Below are 5,173 nucleotides of genomic sequence, written 5' to 3' on the forward strand. Positions count from 1 at the left end.
TCCTTCTTCTTCCCCCCTCCTCTCCTCCCGCAAAAAACTCCTGGTTACGGCCTATTAAGAATATGCTGTGTTATAAACTATGTACCTCCAGAGCATCAATATCACATATATATATATGCATATACATATATATACATTTATTTATATATATATATATATATATATATATATATATATATATATATATATATATATATATATATATATAAATTGATTCTCGTGAGACTGGTTGCGGAAATCGGACCGATGTCTGACCCCTCAAGGTGGCAAGAGGTTGCCACAATTGTACAAGACAAAACGGGCAAACTCTGTTCTGCTCGTCGCGCGAGGGACCGGTTTGATTTGCTCCTCGTTCAGTTCAAACGGAAAGACAACGAGAACCGTCGCAAGTGAGCATATCCTATGTGCAGTGTTTCACAGACACGCTGTTCCGTGACATCATCGTGAATGAGATTATGTTTGCTTTAATTAACGTAGGTGTGGAGTGGAAGAGGATTTCGGGGAGCTCGAGCGGCTTCTGCAAAGAACTCTCCGACCTCGCTAGAGATTGCGGCTATAAGCCGCGCGCCGTCGACAGACAGCGCAAGCAGCGGAGCACACCCCCAAGTGCCGCATGTAGCGAACTACCAAATTCGTCTACTCGGCGTGCTGCAACGCAGTCGTTGCGGATGGAAGCGGCTGCTGATCGGCTGGCCGTTTCCACCGCGACGTTCGCTGCTGTGTCCGCGGCCGCTGCCGACAACCATCCAGACCTTGGTAAGGTTCATTTCGTACTGCGTTGTTTCCACGGTAGGTAACGTTTAAGAGTCAAAGAACGCGGGATTTCCGGTCACTTTGGCCCGTGCTTGGGAAGAGCAACGTTAAAATTTTTAGCTTCGTCCGAAACAAATAGCTTACCATTCACAGACACCTTTTCAAAGACCAATTTAACGGTATAAATTTAAGGCCCGGCGTGCCACATATGCAATGCTAAATGTAATGCATCGAAGCGCCGATGGTAAGCCTAGGCTGCTGATAAATTTCAGCTGCGGATAATTCAACGACTCGACTGCTAATTGAGGTTACAGAGCAAGGATAGCTAAGGAAACATAACAGGGAAATGAAAGCTACACCGTTCCATCTTGTGTCCTCAGTAAAGGTCCCTTCTTACTGCGCATGGTTGCACAACATGATCATAAGACCTAGGAATTATATTTACCGGCAAGACTCACAGGCACAGCATGGGTAAACAGGCAGAAGACTAGCAGTGCAGCATTTTTGTTTTACCCTTGCTTACGATGTATGTTTCATTCATTTATGTCAAATATGGTAACAACGTCAACTATGTCATGTTTTGTGTGCTGCTGTAGTGACCAACTAATGAAAAGGCATGTATTACCTTTTAAATGCGAAGCATTTCTTAGCGAACCTCTGGTACTTTGAGCGTTTTTATCTATCTATCTATCTATCTATCTATCTATCTATCTATCTATCTATCTATCTATCTATCTATCTATCTATCTATCTATCTATCTATCTATCTATCTATCTATCTATCTATCTATCTATCTATCTATCTATCTATCTATCTAGCCGCCTACGTCTGGGTGCTCTGATGATCGCCTCCTTAACTTGGTGTAGACCAAAATTTGCATGGGTGGGTAAGAGGATTTGACGAATATGATTACCGGGTCATGACATGAATAACGTTAAAATCATGTCGCTTACGTCGTCAAACCCTTTCCACTAGACACGTGTGGCACATACCCGTTTACCACGGGCCGCGGTGTACGGGTATGCGCCACAGGTGATTGACAGTTTATATCTACCCAGGAATGGCGAGAACAGACATTGGTAACTTAAATGCTAGAGCGTTAAGGAAAACCAACATCGGCAGCGTTGACTCAACGAATGGAAAGAATGAAAATTAGGATCCCAGCAGGAATCGAACCCAACATTCTGCGCGGCGGATTACGTTTGTATTTCTATGATTCAGCAAGCTATATTGAAGCATTGCTCGACCCTGGAGGAATACATTAACGAAAGTTACATATGATATCCACATCAGCGTAAGGTGCACTTCGTCCACCAGAGCGACGTAGTGTCCACTTCATTTCTTACGAGGCTGGGCGATGGCCTCATGCTGACCGAGGAAGATGCCAGAGTGAATGACAGCCGCTTTGTAGACTAGGCTACGTAGGCCACATACGCCCAGATAGTCTACGAATACGACAAACACCATCCACTGATGTTGGTTTACGTAGCACTATCCAGGCCTACCAGCCTCTACGGCCTATACCTCACCAACGCGAAGGCTGGCTTCAGGTTCCGACATGTCGCCGGCTCTGTCGACAGACAGTTTGTCGACGAAATGACCGAGGCATCCACAAATTCCAACAGCTCTACTATACCACATACTTCACTACACATGGACCCCTCGTCACCACGATCGGGACCGGATCCTATAACAAGTCATGACCAGCTGCTGGTGCTCACTGATCACGGTCAAGAACTGTCAAGAACTTCTTGCACACATGCACACGGGTTCGTGAAACGTGCATGCGTTCTCGGGACACGTATAAGAACTACATATGAGCTTACCGCTTCTGGTGTTGGTAATACCCACGTTTCCATTGGCAGCGTTACCCAACCGTAAACAACTTGTTATATAACACATGTGCGGCTCTTCAACATATATATATATATATATATATATATATATATATATATATATATATATATATATATATATATATATACATATATATATATATGTATATATATATATATATATATATATATATATATATATATATATATATATATATATATGCGTATAAAATTTATACAAATCTTTAGCGTCATTTGTAACGTGTCGCTAAGTAAAAAATGCTACGTTACAGTTACGTACCCGCCGCATGCTTCGCATAACATCGACTCCCACGGTACGTGGGGTCTGCCGAATTTTATTGCGATAGCAATTATATGGACAGGCTCGGCTGATTTTTTGATCTTCAGCTACTAACACCAGTACTTTGTGCTGCACACAATGCTTGCCCATCAGAGCTTAACGGTAGCCTGTTTCAAAGTCCGCATTTGTCTGGGTTTATACCTCAACACTATTGTGACAAGGTGCAACCGCCTCACATATACGAAGTAAGAAAGGGAAAATAGACAACCACCGGTTTGTAGCACGAAGCCACAAGGAAATCCATACGGATTTCTCAGAAATAAAGCCTCTCAGTTGCCGAAAAATTCGCCCTGGTCCGGGGATCGAACCCGGGACCAACGCCTTTCCGGGGCGGTCGCTCTACCAATTGAGCTAACCAGGAAGCTAGCAATTGGCAGCGCGAGGGCGAATTCATCGCTGTCGATGAATTCGCCCTCGCGCTGCCAATTGCTAGCTTCCTGGTTAGCTCAATTGGTAGAGCGACCGCCCCGGAAAGGCGTTGGTCCCGGGTTCGATCCCCGGACCAGGACGAATTTTTCGGCAACTAAGAGGCTTTATTTCTGAGAAATCCGTATGGATTTCCTTGTGGCTTCGTGCTACAAACCGGTGGTTGTCTATTTTCCCTTTCTTAACCCTTCCGCCACCTGATGAATTCGCCCTCGCGCTGCCAATTGCTAGCTTCCTGGTTAGCTCAATTGGTAGAGCGACCGCCCCGGAAAGGCGTTGTTCCCGGGTTCGATCCCCGGACCAGGACGAATTTTTCGGCAACTAAGAGGCTTTATTTCTGAGAAATCCGTATGGATTTCCTTGTGGCTTCGTGCTACAAACCGGTGGTTGTCTATTTTCCCTTTCTTAACCCTTCCGCCACCTTGCGGGATTCCGCAGAACTGATTTGCAATATATGCCCAGTTGCTTCGAGCTGTCGATGAATTCGCCCTCGCGCTGCCAATTGCTAGCTTCCTGGTTAGCTCAATTGGTAGAGCGACCGCCCCTGAAAGGCGTTGGTCCCGGGTTCGATCCCCGGACCAGGACGAATTTTTCGGCAACTAAGAGGCTTTATTTCTGAGAAATCCGTATGGATTTCCTTGTGGCTTCGTGCTACAAACCGGTGGTTGTCTATTTTCCCTTTCTTAACCCTTCCGCCACCTTGCGGGATTCCGCAGAACTGATTTGCAACATATACGAAGTGTTGGAAAAAATTTTCTGAATTAGTTTCTCTGCAATGCTTTTGCGCTACGTAGCATTCAACAGTTGAGTACTTCTTTATGTGCAGAGGACACAGACCCAGAATTGATGGTGCAAGACTATCTGCTCGGCATGTATTGCACAGCAGATATTGGTGCCGTGTCCGAGCCCGGCGAACCAAACCCATTGAGGCCCGAAAGCCATGAAAGTGGGTTTGAAACTGCGCGACCTGAAGACGCCACCGAAAACCCTGGCACTAGCTGTAAAGCACATGCTGTGGGTACACGCACGGGTGACACAACCAATGAAAGTATCATTTTTGCATTTAATTAGATCTTGTCTGCTTTAGAATGCCACCGTGCACATTAAAGTACTTAAATAATTCATAGTGTCATATAAAACATGTGAGATGTAGTTAGTAACTCTTAACATTGTCAAATAATTTTTTTGATGCAGTTTTGTACTCAACAAATCTCTTGCCTTTTTAATGTGAAGCTTTCATTGACTTGTTCCTAGCACTATGAGGGAAGCGGGCATTTCATACGGCGGCTTCTTCAGTGAAGTTGCCCGATTACCATCGATGGCGAACTTCAAAAATTATTTTCTTCGTTGAAACAAAAATTTTAATGATAAAAGTTTTTATGTAAGAAGAACTGTTTATTTGCCTTCAATTGAAGCATAAAGTCGATTTTTATTTGCAGTAACACATGATGTAAATTGCGTCTCAATGTGGACCAAAATGAAGATTTCCTCTTATTTGCGATTTTTCCTCATAAGATTTACAAATTTCATAGTAGAATGCGTTGTTGGGCGAGTTGGTGCATTGTCTGAGCGCAAAAAAGACGGGAGACAAGAGCGCCCGTCCCATCTTTTTATCTCTTGTGTGCCAGTTAAAGCTGAAATTTGGGCTAGTTGGTCTTGGTTTATATACATAATATAGCGGAACAAAACAAGGACAGAGAAAGAAGCACACAGGACAACCGCTAGACTTCAACTGAAAATTTTACTCTGGACACGTGACATATAATGTGGAAAAAACAACATCTAAACTGATCGAAA

General features: G+C 44.0%; 3 non-coding genes across 3 annotated transcripts; 2 read left to right on the forward strand and 1 right to left on the reverse strand.

The window, feature by feature from the left end:
- Positions 1-3,234: 3,234 nt before the first annotated feature.
- On the reverse strand, positions 3,235-3,311 carry Trnas-gga (transfer RNA serine (anticodon GGA)). Its single transcript has one exon. It is a non-coding gene; the product is annotated as a tRNA-Ser (tRNA).
- A 74-nt stretch (positions 3,312-3,385) lies between these two features.
- On the forward strand, positions 3,386-3,459 carry Trnas-gga (transfer RNA serine (anticodon GGA)). The gene has a single exon. It is a non-coding gene; the product is annotated as a tRNA-Ser (tRNA).
- A 428-nt stretch (positions 3,460-3,887) lies between these two features.
- On the forward strand, positions 3,888-3,961 carry Trnas-uga (transfer RNA serine (anticodon UGA)). Its single transcript has one exon. It is a non-coding gene; the product is annotated as a tRNA-Ser (tRNA).
- Positions 3,962-5,173: the final 1,212 nt, after the last annotated feature.

The sequence above is a fragment of the Rhipicephalus sanguineus genome, chromosome 3, assembly GCF_013339695.2.
Source record: "Rhipicephalus sanguineus isolate Rsan-2018 chromosome 3, BIME_Rsan_1.4, whole genome shotgun sequence".
Classification (NCBI taxonomy): domain Eukaryota; kingdom Metazoa; phylum Arthropoda; class Arachnida; order Ixodida; family Ixodidae; genus Rhipicephalus; species Rhipicephalus sanguineus.